This window comes from Melospiza georgiana, chromosome 1 (assembly GCF_028018845.1).
Source record: "Melospiza georgiana isolate bMelGeo1 chromosome 1, bMelGeo1.pri, whole genome shotgun sequence".
Lineage (NCBI taxonomy): Eukaryota > Metazoa > Chordata > Aves > Passeriformes > Passerellidae > Melospiza > Melospiza georgiana.
In genome coordinates, this window is record NC_080430.1 from 124,601,121 (window position 1) to 124,620,538 (window position 19,418).

Here is a 19,418-nt window from a genome sequence, read left to right on the forward strand (position 1 = left end):
TGAAGGAATGTATGAGAACCAAATAGCAGACCAGTTGTCAAAAACCAAATGGCAACAGAAATCCTTTCCTGTCTCTGGATATATGTAAATACATATTAGATTAACAAAACCAGCTTTAAACAGCTGATCCCTGAAGAGTCATAGAACTGGCAGTAGTGCATTTTAAGGACAGTATTTCTCTTGGCCTCATCATTCCCTTGTGAATCTCTACCATAAAACTTACCACATTATCCTTGATTATTCTCTTCTTATAACTCCTTCCTTCCAAACAGCCCTCTCTCCATTAGCTTCCTCAGTGCAGATAAAAAAAATCTTATATATAAAATCTAGGTCATTCTTTAAAATACCAAATAAATCTGGATGAGTGCTGTAGTGTTTCAGATGATCTGACAATGTCAAATACAGTTTGTGGGTTGATTGGTTGGTTGGTTTGTTTGCTTAGATTAGCCAGATCTGGCAACATGCTGATGTGACTGACTGATCATGCAAGTTTCTTACCAGAAGGTAATTTATTCAGTTTGCGTAATGCATCTGAGGCAACGCAGTAACAGTGCATTAGAGCAGAATTTTCTATTGCTTTTGTTGGTGTGGGGTTTTTTGTCTTTTGTTAGAAATTAATGGAATATGATTTGGGGTTTTTCTTCCCAGTTGCTATAGTTATAAGAAACAATTCCTGAGTCATTGCCAAGAAGGTAGAAAAGAACACTGCAAACAAGCTCCCACTTTGTAACATCCTAGAGACAGAACTGTAGCAATATGACTTGACATACAGAATAACATCAGTTGGCATAAGTTTTATTGATTACTACCTACCATGTGATGGGCCCTCAGGTTTTAATAAATAAGCTGGGATTCTACTGGTACAAGAAGTAATAGAACTATATTTAAAACAATTCAGAAATATTTATTCTGAATACAGAAAGCTCATGACAGATTATTTTGCATACAACATTTTTATGCAGCTATTCAAAACAGACAGCAACCTGTTTGCTTTCTATTCCCAGAAAGTATGGGATATATATTAACATTGATTTTTCATTACAGTGAGCTGTGTTTCTTTCTCAATTTATTCCCTTGGTGAGCAGCTTTCCTAGGGGGAGGCCAGTGTAAATGAAATCTGAATATGTCCATAATATGAAATAGTGCTGCAAATATATTTAGGGTCAATGGGATTTTTCTATTTATGTAGTATTCTACTTTAATGTAGATACCAAGAAAAATGAATCTCCTATAATTCATTTCAGACAAGTGCAGAATAACAAAAAAGGCTATGTGTGCATCACATTTTGTATAGGTACAAGCACTCAACGATAAAGAGATTGGTCATCTTCATTATGACATAACATTTTTTATCATTCTGACTGTTAGAAGGAGAGGAAAAAATATGGTTGTCATTACAGAAAAACTCAGGAATCTGTTAGTTTCTGTTAGAAAGATTACCCTTTGTTAATACTATATGAAGTTAATACGAGGGAAGGGAACAGTGATCCACAGATATTTATGTTCAGGCTGAAGGCATGTGGCATTTTATGCATACATTAGAGAACATACAGCTCACAGTTTAGTTTGACAAAGAAGTGAGGGAGAAATTTTTTGAAACAAAACCAAATTTACTACCTGGCTTTTACCGTTCTTAAAGTCCAACCTTATTGCACAGATGTATAAGCCAGGTTAACATAATTTTAGAACAATAACAACTGGCAGGAAAGAGCACATCAGTTGCATCAAAACTCCCATAAGTGGAAGTTAATTGAGCAATGCATTAATATAGTCTAGTTATTCCAGATATTTTTAGACATTAGATTCTTACAAATTTACATTTCACATTAGAGGACCAAATTAGTTTATACAGTCATAATCTTATCTTTCCTGATTTCCAGTTAAAAACTTGATTCCAGTACAATTTCATCGTTGTTAACTGTACAGTAAGTGCAATAGATTTGGTCAGTTTTTATTTCATCCCAATATATTTCTATGAGGACAGTACACAATTTCTTTTTTTTTTTTTTTTTACATTTAACCTATGTTCTACCAGGACTGGTTCTGAGAGGAAGTGGTTTATAAATTAGCTTCCATCTGAGTTGTATAAAAAATTTATTAATAGCAGAAAGTACAGTTCTAGTCCAAACTTTTTGTTCTTAAGCTCTCGGTACTGGATGATGAAATATCTCTACTGTTTTCTACCCCTTATGTAGAGATACCAGCAAGGATAGTGCAGTTTGGAGTATTATGTGTGAATACATATGAGCTGGCAACAGGTAATGAACTGACTGCTAACTTAGTCTTTCCTTTACAGCTTTCCTTGCCATTGCAGTATGACCTAGATTGAATTTGCCACTCACTTAAGATTTTCTGTTCCTCCTTACACAGTCTAAGGTTCAATTTGATTTCTGAATATTCACACCAGCCTATATGCCTGAATTGCTGGGAGCTCAGAGCAAAACCTCCTGTTGTTGGGAGGACAAAAGAACTAGTAAAAGGTGGACAGAAAGAGGGAAAGAGACTTGACAATGAAAGAAGATAATTCAGAACGTTAACATGAAATTATCTGGATGATGGGACAAGTTTGCTGAAGACTCAAGAAGTGAGGAGTGGTTGGTTTGTCAGAGGGTTGTGCAGCCATTCAGAGGGCTGACAGGAATCTCATGAGGTTCAAAAACGGGAAGCAAAAAGCCCTGCCAAGCAACAGCCCCATGAGCTGGTATCTCCTGGGTGCCAGCCTCCTTGAAAGCGGCTTTGCAGAGAAGGACCTCAGATTTCTATACTATGCCCTGGCAGCAAAAAAAGTGGTATCCCAGTCTGCCTCAGGAGGAATGCTAATCAGCAGGACAAGGGATGTGATTCTTCCCTTTTCCTCAACACTGGTGAGGCCCTACCCAGAGTACTCTGCCCAGTCTTGGGTGCCCTAGTGCAGGTGAGACATGGGCATATTGGTGAGAGTCCAATAAAAGGCCAGAAAGATGACAAGAGGCTGAGGAAAGGCTGAGAGCTGGGACTGCTCAGCCTGGTAGAAGTCTCAGGTGTCCTTATGCAGATCTGTGAATTGCAGAAGGGATGGTACAAAAAGGACAGTCGGGGTCTTTTCAGTGCTGCCCCATGACAGGACCAGTGGCCAGGGGCACAGCTGGAAATGCAGAAAGTTCTGCCTGAACATCAGAAAACACTTTTTCACTGGGAGTGTGACTGAGCTGGGGCCCAGGTTGCCCAGGGAGGCTATGGAGTCTTCATCCTCAGAGATTTTCAAGGCCATCTTGCAAAACAGCCTTTAGGAAGCCCTGCTTGAATAGGGGGCATGGACCAGATGACTTGCAGAGGTCTCTTCCATCCTCAGCTACTTAGTGATTCTGTGACCTTGAGAGAAAGGAATTCACTATACTGAAAGCGCATTACTTAGATTAAAAACAATGCTATTATATATTACTCTAGATCAAAATTATCAAAATTTGACCATTTTTTCAAGGTTCTTTAAAACCTGTCTCTATAAATAAAAATTCTTACTTCATATGGCAAAAAAAATCCTTCATCATTATGTATTTTATGGAAGTTTCTTTTCTCTCTATAGGAGAAAAGCATGACCATGAATAACCTAGTTCCAACTTCCCACTTGTTTCATTAACATTTGAAACTTTTTTTTGTTAAGTTTTCATTAGTATTTTCTGAAACCTAGAAAAAAATTAAAATTACAAAATGGCAACATTTACCATGCCAAATGATTTTTAAAAGTACCCAACTTACACAGATTTCTAATTTAGATGCTTTTATCATCCTTGGGTTTTAAATGTTGGGCTGTAATATTGACAAGATAATTTGCAGAGCATTACTCATGCCATTTAGCTTAAGTCTTCACTGTTTCTTATTTCCTTTTGGAAGTTTTTAAAACAGAGATGATTACCCAAAGAACAAGTCAGATCCTTCATCACAGTGAAAATTACCAGTAATAGATTAAATTTATAGATATTAGGAAAACATTATTTTAAAGTTACACTTACAAGAGTGTTTGTTGGTTTACATAGTGGTTTTTAAGGGTTTTATATAGTTTCTATTATTAATGCATGTTGCTTGACTGGGGAATCCAAAGAAAGGTTGAAATCTGAGACAATATTAAAATACTTTAGAAACTTTAAAGCATTATAATAGCTATTTCAATAAAACTACTTCAAATATTTCTTCAAGAAGGAAACAATTTGGAGTTCAAGTTCAGCAGCATAATAACTGAAAATGTATAACAGTACACTTATTCCCATCACTAAAGTATAGATTACGGTCTTTTTCAGTTGTTGCCATTATAAATCCCTGTTCCCAGGGGTGCTAAGCTATCATAAAAATTTGCTTTGGGCAATGCTTTGAGATAAGTTCTTCAAAAAATGCATAGGGGATTGGCTTGCAACTCCCACTTGTGTTAATAGGAGCCATCAAGGCAAATCTCTCATGTATTCATGGGAGAAAAAGCTCCAGAGTATAAAAAACTTTCGGCCTGAGGATTATTTGTTTTTGATATATATCCCGATAAAAATATGCTTTAAAACAAAACACTTCCAGCTAGTGATCTCAGTTATTTGCTGGGTCTGTAAGCACTCAGATTGTGCTAAATTGAAATTCCACTAATGAAGCTTGCAACATAAATTATTTCCTAAAAGTTTGTGGAAGGAAGAATAAAAGTTTGGCTGAAGAAATAAAAATTTTCAAGGCAATAGTATATAATTAACTGCACAGAAACATTATATACTAAGCTTTATGCTATTTTCTATGTAATCCAAAATGCTGGTAGAACTTCACTTGGATTCACATCCTGTTTTTTAGGAGGTGGGGATATAGATTAGTGTGGTTGATCTGAGTGTAAGCATCCCTTAACTTCTACATGCAGCTTTAGATTTTTTTCACTTTGATGTAGGTTACAGTGGTATATCAGCTCATCTTCCCTCTTCCGGGAGAAATTCCATTCCCTCAATTCCAACAGCTCACATTTCATACAGTCCATCCACGAATCAGGTCATGGGTTTACTATAAATGAGTGTGCTGATAAAAAAAACTTGACACACTTCATCTTCTAAAAAAATCTGGCTATGTCTATGTCTCTCATGTCTGCATTCCCCAACTAGCTAGGCAGTAAAATATACCAGAAACTTCCACTGAGAACCATAATTTTCAGTTCTCTGAAGTTTTTGCAATAATTTACATTAAACATACAAGTGTCCGAATATTGCAAAAGAAGAAACACTACACAGAAATATCAATGTCATCAATTCCAGCCATTTTGGAAAGTAGCCTAATGTTATGCATTCTGAATCATTCCTTGAAGGAACTCTTTTTTTCATGAACTGTTATGAGATTGCAGGGAAAAGAAAAAATAACCTTACAACGTAAGGACCAGCTTTGTAAGTACCACTTTTCTGCCCACACATTCTACATTCTTTTTCTTATGCAAGGATTTCTATAAGAGCATGCTCACGTCACAGGTTGGCTATGTCAGCTCGAAATACTTCTTCAACACAATTACAAGACTATAAAGTCACCTCATGAGCTGAGGAAAGTGAGCAATTCTGCATATAATAGGTAAGGCTAAACATACTCTTCCTTTTCTGTAGGCAGATATTACAGGTCCACTTCTTTATGCTTCTTTTCATTTCCATACATCTTTCTGGTAAACAGATGGCAGAAACTTTAAATAGTACTTGAGGTGAGATCTCACCAATGTCTCTACAACAGAAATCCTACTTCCCTCTCTGTACTGCAGATATCTTATTTGCCACAATCTCAGATCATATTTTTCATTTCAACAGCCTCTTCACATTTCTTTTTCATGTATTTTATGTGACTGATAAACAGTACCAAACTATATCTTCTTCCTCTATTATTTCCACTCTGTAAACAACAAAGCCTTGATGTTTGTCCTAAACCCCATGCTGTTGTATGTCATCCCGTCTCTTTTAGTTCAATGTTCAGTTGTCAATTTTGCTCTGATAGTCTGGACCTCTCCCTTGTTAATTTAGTATCACTGTAACTATTTTACTTCTCCTACTAACAGTTTCTCTGAGCAGTATCACCTGCACTCTTTTCTTACCCATATTACAATTCTTTCACTAGTCTACCTTCATTAACTTAATAAGCAACTTCCAACAGGAATTACTTTGCAGTAAATCTGATGCCCAGATATATTTTAGCTAGTACATTTTCTTTGCCTAGAAAACCCTTTAATTTAGCCACAAAAGGTACAATTACCCTGCATGATTGGCTTTTGCTGAACTTGGAATTTTTTAATTTCTGATTTATATAATTAATTATACTATGATGCATATTTGTTCTAAAATCTCCACGAGGTAGGATTACTATGTCAGTAATTACCCAGATCACATATCTCCCTTCCTTAAATATATACAGCATGTTTGTTTTCCTGCAACAAATATCATCTGCAGTCCAATGGATTCCCTAAAAATGCTTACTACCAAATCAATTTTCTATGTGAAAATAATGAGTTGAAATATAAAAACAGAACTTAAACAACATTTTTTTGTGATCATGTGGAAAATATATTTCAATAATCAGTGGAAGGTTATCAAATTGCATTTTGCTGACCACTTTGGTTTGCAATGGGTAACATCTAAAAAATAAATAAATAAATAAGTCATGAATATTTATAATCTGCCTACTTTTAATGTAGTCCATCAAATTTAAATGAGACAAAGGATTAAAGCTACAATTTAAGAGCTTAGAACTAGAAGGGCTTATTTTTAACCTTAGGACAGACCAGCATTTAAATAAGACCAATTGGAAGTGGGAATGAAAATGAACTCTTAATTTTATTAATCTCCTTACACTGTTGTGCATTGTTCTGAGTCACCAAAATATGCATAGCTTCTGAACAGCCTGACACTTTGCTTTGCATTTCATGCTATATTTTAAGAAGTATGTATCATATATCACTTGTTAATGGTTTCTGTGGGAGGAGATGAGTAATTAAGGACTTGTGAAATTGGGGCAGGGTACGTTTTTATAAGTGATAACATAAGCTCACAGGATGGCTGCAGTTCAACAAAGGGCTTAGCTTGCTCTGTTCTATAAATAAACACAGGAAATTAGATTAAAATTTTAAAATTAGATTGCCAAGGTTTTCAGAAGTGACCATAGGGTCTGTGTGTCTTGCTTTGGGACCCCCCACTATGAAGTACTTTTCAAAATCCTCATGTCTGACACCATTTGAAAATATTTCAGTTTTAGAAAGATTTTATTTCTTCAGCCTTAAAAAAGTAGAAAATAATATATTTTTGAGAAGGATTTAGCTAGACTTGGAAAAAAGAAAACCAAATAGAGCAAGCAGGACTACTCTTACAGTTGAGTTGTCTTGTTAGACATAGTGTTATATATAGCACATTATGGATTATAAATTTTCCTTGTAAGGATGAATTGTATTCACAAAAATCCTTTTTTATGGGTTTTTTAGTATAAAGTATTTGTTTGTAATATTAATAGGCAGAAGTTAATCCTTACAGTTCCTCCCTCTTCACTATTGCTTTGAAATTTCATTTAGAAATTTAGTGAATGTGTAAATTTCATTGGTTTTCTTTCCTAAACATTGGTAGAATATGAGACAATGCAATTTACAGTCTTGGAAAATATATCTGGGTTTTGTAAATAAACCAGTCATATTGTTTAGGGCTTAGATGCCTGAGTTTCAGGCAGAGGAGGGAGGAATGGAGACATTTTTCCTCCTCTGGTGTTTTAAAAAGGTGTCTGTGTCTGACAGCAGATATCTACTCAAAACTGCTAGCACATTAAAGTGGGCTTGTAACTACAGTTTACAACTATGTTGTGAGATTCAAGGGTACTCTCCAAAGCCCTTGGAAAGGGCTCAAACTCTGTTTGGATTTGGTGTTGTCATAGAACCTGAGCACTCCACTCCGTCTGGCCACGGCTTGGTTTCCAACAGGAGAAAAGTGGAGGCTGAGAAAGACCCTGGTGTGCATGATGTGGATAACATGGAAATTTTCTAACACGTCTCCTTGATGTGTGGACTATGTTTACTAGAACAGACCCAATTTTTAGAAAAGCCTGGAAAACTGTCTATACAGTTTTCTCTTTTGCAGAATGAGAGCTGGGGAGTTCCTGGGCATGTATCTGTGTTGCATTTTTAAAAGAGAACGAAACACATACACCAGAGAATGAAACTTTATTTTCCTTTTCTTAAATTCTGAAGGAGCTTTTCTCTCAGTACTATTTCATTGGCTTAGTTATATGTTATACATGAACTGAACATAAATTAATGCTAGTAACATAGTAACAGATATAAAGCAAAAACAAGGAAAAGGGTTGAACATAAGGCTTGATTTTTCTTCTGCTGCTGTTTGAACCATTCCTACTGTCATTACCATTTCAAAAGTAGGTCCTTACAGAACTGCAACACCTAAAACCTCATCTAGTACCTGCATTTGAACATTGTATAGGGAAGACAGCTATGTGTACAAATAATTCATGTAAGAGGAATCTTAAAATTCTTATCAAGAAGACTGCCAACTGTGTAAAAACGGAGATTGAATATACCAGTCTCTATCTCCAGTCTTCCTCAACTTCCTTGAATTATAAGCCTTTGGGACACTTGAACAAAAAAGATAAATAGACAATTATTGCAGTTGTATTTGGAAACAATTTGGGTGAGCCAATTGGCGAGTAAGGTTTGTACTATTCTGGTCATACGGAGGGCAGGAACCAACATTTGTGGATAAACATGAAAATATTTAACTTTTGTTAAAAAAAAAAAATAAAGGAAATGCTATGTGTCCTTGGAAGCTGGCCTTGCAATTCTAACCCACTACATTAAATCAGTCTGAGACAAAATGTGAGGTAGGCTCGTCTCCCAGAGTAGTGTGTCCTGAGATGGCAACTCTTTCTTTTCTTTCTCTCTTCTGTCCCTAACAGACAGATATACAAATTACAAATTACAGTACCAAAATTAAATGTCCAAACAGCATCTGGCATGAGTCTACATGTTGTCTAATTCCACTTCTGTGACGTTCCCTGTAAAACTGAATTGATGGCACTCAACATTGACTAAGCACTCACAGCTACTCCCTCTGCCAGTCCTTCCATTTCTCACAGAGATCAACTCACACATCTTGCTTTTATGCATGAAATCAACACAGTGTTTGGAGGGTAAATGCTGCTTAAGAGAACAATTGAACTCTATTAACAGATTTGAAGGTGGGAGGAAAATAGCAGAAAAAGCAACATTTACTTTGATGCAACTCTCACTCCTCAGCCTAAATGCAGGAAATGTGGCTCCCAATGCTGCTCAGAGACAATCTGAATGATTTTGTGGGTATTTTGATCCAAGTGGAGATAAAGACTCAGAACAAATTCAGTGTGTGGAGGAGGAACAGCACAACAGTGAATCATTCTCCTCAGCCACCAAATCTTAAAGTCAAAGTTCCTTTGTGTGTATTGCTCTACACCATAACTCATCCAGCATTATATATATGTTAGCCACATATATGCAGGATAATTCAGTCAGTATTCTAAACTTGTCATGTAAAGCCTGTTTGTTTGCTATGTGTCTGTACAGCAGATCCAATCTGTCAGGCAAATAAGTAAGTAAAATTGTGCCTTAATTTGTTAAAAAAGGTATTGCACAAAATAGAAGACTTTGTTTCTCAAGAACAGTAGATGACTGTTTTCTTAATATATTACATTCAATATATTAATATATTACATTCTCAAAGGGTTTTCTGAACTCAGGCTCTAAAAGCAAGTGGTGTATTGTAAGCCAAAATGCAAGTATTTTTGCTGTTACAAAAAAATAATGAAATGAAGTATTTTGTCATTTCTCACATTTGAACATAAAGGCATGAAAAAAGCCTGAAATTTTTATTAGCACACAGTAAAAAAAAGCTTACAATTTGTGGTGAACTTTAAAATAATTTGAAAATGATGCAATTGGATATAATTTGGGTCGAGTAGATAAAGATGTAGAAGAAATAAGACAAAAGCAGAAACTACTACATTTAACAGTGCATCAAATGCCATCATCTCTTATGGTTGACTCAGTTATTCTTGACATCTATAGAAGTTGGTCTTCATTATCTCCCAAATGTTGTGAACTCCAAGAAGATAGAGAACAAGCAATCAACAGAAGAAGAAGAAGGAAGAAGAGATATTAATTGACAAAAATTAATTTTTGCTAATTTGTTTGTTACCTTGTTTCTTTTCAGTTGAAAAAAAAAGGGATAACTTTCTCCTTTGTTACCTTTTTAGTTGAAAAAAAAGGGATAACTTTCTGCCAGTGGAAAGCACAGTGATGAACATACACAGAAAAGAAAAAATAATTAAGAGGACACATCTAGATGCTATAAACTCTTACATCTTTGACTGCCGAGTCTCCTGCAGCCTAACCTAAAGCTGGTGCTCTCTCCTCACAGGCATGCGTGAGTTGAACTTCCAGGAGGCGTAAATCACAGAAATCAAATCCCTCACTTCTATCTGTTCTATTAAAAAATATGGATATGGGCAGGTGCATCTCTTACTGCCTCTTTCTGTGTTTCACGCATGACGCACAGCTGGGGCATCCTTGTGCCTGTCTGAACACCTGAAACACCTTTCAGGAGACATTGCTGATAGGATGGCTGCTGTGCAAACCCCAAGTTCTCTTAGACACAAGCTGGACACTCATGTTCTGCTCTCCCCAAGCAGCTGTACTTTGGGATAGGCACATTACCACACTAAGACATATCTGATAAATTTGCAGTAGTAATGACATTATTGGTAGAAAGCAGGGTGCTGACATATTCCATCATAATTCCAGATTGTTCTCTTGGATTTAGGCGCTGAAATACTTTTTTGAACATATTCATAGAGCCCAATTGTTTCTGTTTGAAACTAATCACATTTGTTTATTATTTAGTCTTTTTTTGTGAATATAAAATTTAAAAAAGGTCTCCCTTACATGTTCCTAGGAAACGACTAATTTCTACATATCTGCTTTCCAATCCCATATGATAACTATGACCCAAACTACAAATTTATCCAGAAACTGCTGCCCCAAGGTTCCTGAGAAGAGGAAACTCTGCATTTCAGCAGAAATTCAGAATTTCAGCACATAAGTCATCAAAGGTGCAAGAGGAAAGAGAGTGCAATAATTTATACAGAGTTTTACCTTATTTTTTTCCTTTACGCAGTAGAAATTAATTCTTTTTGCTAGCTGCTGGCAATTATTGATGTTGTATTTCTGGTGAATTTGGATTCTTTAACTAATATACAGATTCAAGACCTGTGTTAAATTAAATTGGAATATAAACAAAATAAACAATCCAGAATAATATCATACCATATAAAGACGACTAAATAGTGATATTATCAGAGTTCAAACAAATATATTTTGTTATTGTTTTTAATTTCTCTCACAAAATAATAAACAGTAACTTTTTTCTTATTCACTTTTCTTTCTGGTAGGTGATAAAAGCACAGTTCAAGAGAGGAATCTGTAGTGTCAGGCCTTTCCCATTTGGCCAGGAGCCCTTATTAGGATCAGAAATAAAATGGTTAGGTAAAAAGCAAAAAGGCTTGGAACTGTTAATGGAAGCAACCATAAACTTTGGATGTACAAACTATTGCTACATTAGGGCTAGCTCAGTCTTTTTTGGTTTCTTTTTGTACACACAAGGTACATTTGTTGCTCTCCATTACAAATTGACAAAATATTTTTTTCCTAATGGTATTATGTTACTGGATAGTGGACAAACTATCAGTTGTACATTGTGTTTCTTATATTCTTTCTCAAATTTGAGCTATTAAATAGTTTTAAAAAATTTTTTTAAGAATTGAAACACTATTTCAGATTGCACTGTCTCTGCATAAGCTGTCATTTCAGTTAACATCACCAACAATGTATTTTTCCTGCACTTTAATTGTTTTAGGCATGACTATTTTCTCATTGCTTGCAGCTACTCTTGCTTATTAGAAATAATAAGTATCTAGATATCCATATAATACTTCATTAGAAATAGTTTAGAATTAGCTAAATAATTCTTTTGGTAAAAAGAATGTCTGGATTTATTATTTATCAAATAAAAGCACCATAAAAATATTTTATGCTTTTATGATTATTCCACATTTAAGATGGAATTATTAGTTTATTTCAAACTATCATTATTTCAAGAGCATTTCATGATTCCTGTTCTGTTGCTACAGATTTTTTTTCCCTAGAAGAGCTAGCAAGATTTGTATCTAGCAGAAGATTTTGTTGTTACTAGTAGGCTGAGTGATCAGCAGCCAGACATCGGACCAGTATCTCATTTCCTGTCTTCTGCAGGTGTCTATTGACATATAGGAAGCAATTTCTTCCTGGCAGTCAAATTATTTTACTTGGTTTGGATGGACAATCTTGTTGACTGGTTTCCTTGACACTGACATGAATTAATAAGGACACAACCCATTCTATGGTCCTGAAGCTGAGATGGTCATCACAGTAAACTGCTTATTATGCATTACCACTTACACCTAAATGTGAGAGAGGAGAGCCAATGTTGTGCTGCTTCAGATTCCAAGCTGTGTAACAAACTTGGACTCCTGGTTCCAAGAATTTAAGGCTCATAAATCTTGCATGTAAAATGTCATGCTAGTGTTTTCAGGGTGTAATACCTGTTTAAATTGACACAAATGAAATCAACATGTGGACACTGAGGCTTTGGTATAATAAATCCTAGTACTCTTTTGTTCATGCTTTACTAAGTTACCTTTTCATTTAGGCTGAAGTTTCTTTACCCTTGACTTCATTTATTGCTTAGTTTTCTCATTTTAATGTGCTACATATTCAACACCTTCTCCAGTATCTTACCTTTAAATTAACTCATTGCTTCCAAAGCAGTTGTCTCATCTTACCTTAGTTTCTACAACATGTCTACATGAGACTCTAAAAGCTAAATAATTTCCTCTTTTGTTCTTTGGTTTTACACTTACTGGGTTAACACATTGGAAACATTTTCTATTCCTTCTTAGTATCTAGAGGCTTCTAATCAAGTACTCCTGAAACTGTTGTGTCCTTCAGTTTTAACTGCTTGACTTGGTTAGCTTTACCTTGAAGACTTTCAATTCTCAATGGCTTTTCAACATATAAATTAAATGTTTCACCTGAAATTTGATTGAACATAGATGTTTTCAATGCCTTTACTCATTATCTGTTAAGTATGTTCATTAATCAACATTTCCTATTTTAAATAAAAATGTATTATTCTGACACTTGTGATTACAGTCTCCTAGCAACTTTCTCCAACCTGTCCTTTCCATTTCTATGGTCTAAGGCCAGAAAGGAGTGAAGATAACCCTAATTCTGTATGTGATTTGGTCCTTTTCTCCATGTGGTATAACTTTAATTTGTTAAAGGAGCTGATATCTATAATTTCATTGGACTAATGATGAAGTGCAGTATTAAACTTCCATTTTACATGTCAGTGTAACCTATATCATAGAAAGAAAAATCTTTTCCCACATATTGCCTTGGAGCCTGCAGTTAGCAGGCTGATTGTTTCTCACACAGAAAACTCCAGCAAGGTATTTTAAAGGAAAAACTTAATTCAAAAGGTTTTTTCAATACCTCAGTAAGAATCAACTTTTCATTTTGCATGCTGCTCTCCTCAATCCAAGTGGCTGCATGAGGTAAATTTTCTTGTCCCCAGTTGCCAAGTGCCTTCTCCTTTTTCAAGTCCTCCTTAAGCTTTTCTCTGAAATTACTTCCTCTTCTTTTTATTTATGTCCACATATGTATAGAGTTTTTTTTTTTTACCCTGGAACATATTTTTGTGTTCTGTCACAGCTCATTCTTACAAAATTGTGTAAACTCTTCTCCTTAGGTGCCTGATCTTACAATCTCTGGCACCCTGTGGGACAGCTACACCGCTTTCAGAAGAGGGAAGTCTGTAATTCTACAGGAGTAGATCTTAAAAATAATAGTTCATAAACCACCATATATCTTTATATATGTATAAGCTCACATATGAAGAAACCCATTCTTCCTTGCTATCAGGGTGCAATGTCTCATTTTTCACCACGCTTGAATTTAGGGCTGAACAGATCTGTTTGTGCTGTTTGCACTTACTCCATAGCTCCATCTCTATGGATACACAAGGAGAAAGCATGACTAATGACAACACCAGTGTTCATCCTTTCTATGTAAACCAAAGCTGTGAAATTAAGTATCTGATCCTGTTCTTGAATTTAAATTTGCTAGTCATCCATATTCTTTACAACATTGTTTAATACAGATATGCAGGAAAAAATCTGAAGATTTCTGAAGGAGTGAGAGCTTGCATATGCTCAGGGCTTTAGTATTGGCTCAAGCTTTTGTTTCTATAATATGCATAGGGCAAATACAGATAGCCTGAGTGCACTATCCTTTAGGAGGTATGGCAAATTCATTTTTTTCTTTGTTGAGACAGCTAACATCCTGGTCCTGTGTGGTTTGGAGCCAGATCTAAGTTTAGAAAGAAAGAGCCTAGGAGACAGGCTCTGAAGTCATGCTTATACCCAGTCTAGTCTTTGCCCCATTGTCTTTGCAGAGAAAGAACTTGAATGGGAATGAAGAGACTATTTCTGTGGCACTGCTTTTAAGAAATCATGGATTCTATCCTGAAAACATGGGCACCCAGAAATTTGAGCTCCTTTGCTTATTCTAACAGTCACAGGAGGGAAAACATGCATGGATCCTGCCTGAGAAAGAAATGAACTGGAGAAGCAATGAAGAAGTAGAGAGCATGTCGGGGCACCCACAGATCCTTCTGCAGCACCAGTGATGTCAAAGTTGAAACTGATGCTGCTTTTATGACTCCCTAATTCTATGATGTCTTTTTTTAATGTGGGTTAGTGGAAGAAGGCAGCATGCATCCTGTGTTTTTATCTACTATTAAGCTCAGTGACACTCAACAATCTGAGATTACTTGCAATACATGGAGAATACTTACCATGTGAAATGCATTTGAAATGACTTAGAAATTAACTCTCTGTGGCTGTTTATACACTTTATGGTTGTTTATAAATATACTCGGTTGGGCTCAAGCATTCAAAGCCATCTTTTTATGATGGGTAGTGAATTTACTAACATAGATGGGAACTGTGCCACGTATACTGGCCAGAGTACCAAAAAACCCAGACAGGTTTGGTTTTCTGGTGTAGCTGTTAAATATTGAACTCCTGTATCTGATCTAGTCAACAAAAGATAATTGGATCTGTATTTTCCTCTTTTCTCAAACTTTGAACAACGGTTGCTTCTTTAGGACTTTCACCATTCATTTTCAACCTCAAATTTAATACTATTTTTTGGATACAGATACAAGATAAGGCATTGAGGAAGTGCACATTGAAACACCTTCAATCGTTTACCAGCAGCTCTGGATAACCCGGGAGACCCCAGTTCAGTGGAGGTTGGCAAATGTGACACATCTCCAAGAAGGGAGTGAAAAAGGATCTGGGGAACTGAGATCTGTCAGCTTGACCTCAATGCCAGGGAAGATCATGGAGCTGATCATCTTCAGTGCCGTCACATGGCGTGTGCAGGACATCAGGCTGAGCCAGCCGGCGTCTGTAAAAGGCAGGTCCTGTTTGACCTAGTCCTAGCTGCTGAGGCAGCCTCACCTTGAGCCCTGTGTGTAGTTTTGGGTGCTGCAATATGAGAAAGACATTAAGCTGTTAGAGAGTGTCCAAAGGAGGGCAAAAAAGATGGTGAAGGGCCTTGAGGAGCAGCTGAGGTGACTTGGTCTGTTCAGCCTGGAGAAGATGACACTGAAGGGAGAGTAAAGGGACAGTGACAGCTGGCTGAACATGAGCCAGCAGTGTGCCTGGCTGACCAAGAAGGCCAATGCCGTCCTGGCTTATAGCAGCAAGAGCATGGCCAGGGGACAAAGGCAGTGATCATTCCCCTATATTTGGAACTGGTGAGGCCACACCTCAAGTCCTGTGATCAGTTTTGGGCCCTTCACTATAAAAAAAGACATTGAGGTGCTGGAGTGTGTCCAGAGAAAGGCAACAGGGCTGGTGAGGGGTCTGGAGCCCAAGTTTTATGAGGAGCCCTGAGGAAGCTGAGGTTGTATAGCCTGAGGGATAGGAAACTCAGGGGGGACCTTTTTGATCTCTACAACTCCCTGAAAGGAAGCGTGGCAAGGTGGGATTGAGGGTGGGGGTTATTTCTTTGCCTGAACAACAAGTGATAGGATATGAGGAACCAGACTCACGTTGTACCAGGAGAGGCTTAGATTTCATATCAGGAATAACTTCTTTATGGAAAAGATTGTCAAGCACTGGAACAGGCTAGCCATGGAAGTGGCTGAGTCATCATCTTGGAGGTATATAAAATGCCTTTAGATGTGGTACCGGGGGACATGATTTGTGGTGGACTTGACAGGGCAACAGTTGGATTTGATGATCTTACAGGTCTTTTACAAATTAAACAATTCTTTGATTCTATGATTCTAGACTGGATCTTGTTAGTTTTAGTTCACTGATTCACAGGTTTGGAGGAATGTTCTCTCTATGCTATGTTAAGAATAGTAGCAATGGAGAAAACAAAATGGAAATAGAGGACTTAGAGAAAGACCTAAAGTTGTATAGAACATTTACCAAAACGTGCATTTTGCTACTATCAGCTTCTTCTCTATGAGCTAAATTCAACTCCATCTTGGAGATATCAATAAAATTAATTCCTCCTCCTGGAAAAAAAATCTCTTTCTGGTTCCTGCTGCTTGCCAGTTACTTTTCTGGTTTCTCAACTTCAAACTTTCTCCATACCTTTTCACTTTCATCTTAATATATTCCTTTGTCTCCTCTCCCTCCTTCAGCTATCAGAATTGAATTTTCTATCTACATAAGTTAATGCAGTGGAAATATAGTAGGCCGGATTATATATGTTATACAGAATAGAATTAAACAAAATTGCACACACTAGCAAGAAGTAGTTTTAGGTCTATCCTTTATTTCTGGCTCATTGTGAAAGAACAGAATTGAATCAACCAATTAACCAGTTAATGACTGGTTCTTAGGAAAATAAACAAATTTTTTTTAAAGGAAGAAAAAAGGCAGGTTTGTTGGACAGTGAAAATTAGTGGCTGATTACTATGGGAAATTCCTATACTTTGAAGTATTAAACAAGAATGAAAGAATGGAAGAAAGGAATGAAAAAAGCAAGCAAGAAGAAATGAAGAAGAGAAAGAATGAAGAAAAAAAGGAGAGACAACTATGTAACCCAGTTACATTTTGTTTAACCTCAAAGGAAGATTTTGCTCTCCTGCAAGTTATTCACTTATGCACTTGCTATGAAATCAGCATTGTGAGTAAGTTGATAGCCTGTACAGGGAAGGAAAGAATGGCAAGCTGATTACTTTATGGTTATTTCACAAAACTGATGAGACAGCAAATGATATTCAATCCTATTAAAAAGACTAAGCACAGCCTTTTTTCCACCCTTTAAAAAAAAAATTCCTACATTCCTTGTGCTGGGATTGGATGATATGATTCTACAATTCAGGGAGTCTGCAGAACATCTGCAATGAAATTGGTTTTCTGTGGAAAACTGATGAATCACTTACTGCCAATGACTGCAAGGAAAAGTACTTGTTTATGCCCTTATGTAATGAATTTTTATGAGGTGAAGTTTGCTGTTTATAAAAAATATACTTTCAGTTGCTGCCGATGTAAAATAATAGAATTCAGAATTTAGACCACCACATTACTGAAAAGGCAGTCACTAACAGAATATCATCATCTACTTACAAAATGCCAAAAAGGGGCTTTTACTTCTGTAATAGAATTAAAATTTATTTATCCATAAACTTAAGGATATTCCATAAGGTCTTACAAGAGAACAAAAAAAAGCAAGGAAAATATTAACATATTGTTAATATATTTTAAAATATAATTAATGCTTTTACCAAAAAATATATGTTCTACTTCAAAAAGTAGACCTAAAATATCATGCTCATGAGCAGTTCCTGAGAAAGCAAGAAGGAAGAAAGCAAGAAGTAATAATGGAAAATCAGTTACATGATTTTCCTTGAATGTCCCCCGCCACCCTTTTCAAAGAATGAGTTAAAGTAATAGCTTAGGTGTAAAAACTAACCATTTCACTGTGAAAAGCAACTTCTCACAATCACAGGTGTCTTCAGAGAGTTTTATGTCTGCAAATTAATTAGAGGAGCAAACTTTAAGAATTACCAAACTTTTTTATTCTTACATTCAGCAAGAGTTGAGTTTGATTGTTACAATCTTTAAATTTCCTTTAGAATCTTGACATATTTCAGTAAAGTATTTCACAGCTTGAATGTTATTTCTTTTGTGATCCTGTTGTGTATTTCCAGGAATAGCTGTAGGTGACTGGAAATGTGCAGTATCTATTCTTAATGACTAATGCATTTTCCATTTCTGCAGCAAAAGCTGTTTTACTGTGTATGTGAAAAATTTTCAAGTGCCATTTTCTTCCTACTTCTAATCTCCATGTCCTGATATCTATATTGGTCCTGCAAGTATGGATAATGCACCAGTTTTTCTTGGATCAGTTTATATTTTTATGAAGTTGGGTTTTTGTGGCACTAAGCAATGAGCAACCTGCACTTTTTTGTGCCTTGCCACTCTACCACCTTTGAAATTGTTGCAGGGTGACTGCCGTTGCTGTTATCAGTCACAGGGATTGTGAAAGGATGCAAGAGACAGCATGCTGCAGGTCCATCTATACCTTCTGCAATGGCCAGTTTGCTTAAACCTGGAGACAGCCAGCCAGACACAACTGAACTGTTACCCTGTTTCCCACAACATATGTAATAGGTGCTGTGCCACTTGGCTAATTGCCCATCTCATGCTTGCATCTGCAGCATGCTCTGGCCATTCAAGCATTGCTTTTGGAGAAGAATTACCACACACCACATGGGATCATTTTGTCCTCAGTGCATGGAATGAACAGCAGTGAGTGCACAGTTTTTGCATACCCTCTGAAATCCTCATGTTGTCTATCTTGACAGAGCTCTGATTCTTGTGTCCAGCACCTGCCTCCAGTTTTGCCCTATTCTTATCCTTTTTAATACAGAGAAATCAGGGATAGGCTGTCAACATTAGTAGTGTAGCAGTCAAGGAGATGTTAGAACCTTTATGAAAAGTATCCTGAAGCAATGGTCGTTATTTTGAACTATGTGACTATTAGGTGGAACAATCCACGGGATCCACAATCTTTGGTAGCAGCATGCACCAAAAGAGGCTGGAGTCAGAAGTTATCAACAAATACTCCACATACATCATGGAAGCTTTTCTTAATTACAGAGAGAGTGTTTAGCGGCTATGGCTGTCACTCATAAGAAACTTACCTATTTCAGTGCAAACAGACACAAAAGCATTTTAAGAAAAGCTTAACTAGCCCTGGGTCTGCATTATGCACACTGCTTCTTAAGCTTTGCCATAAGCCA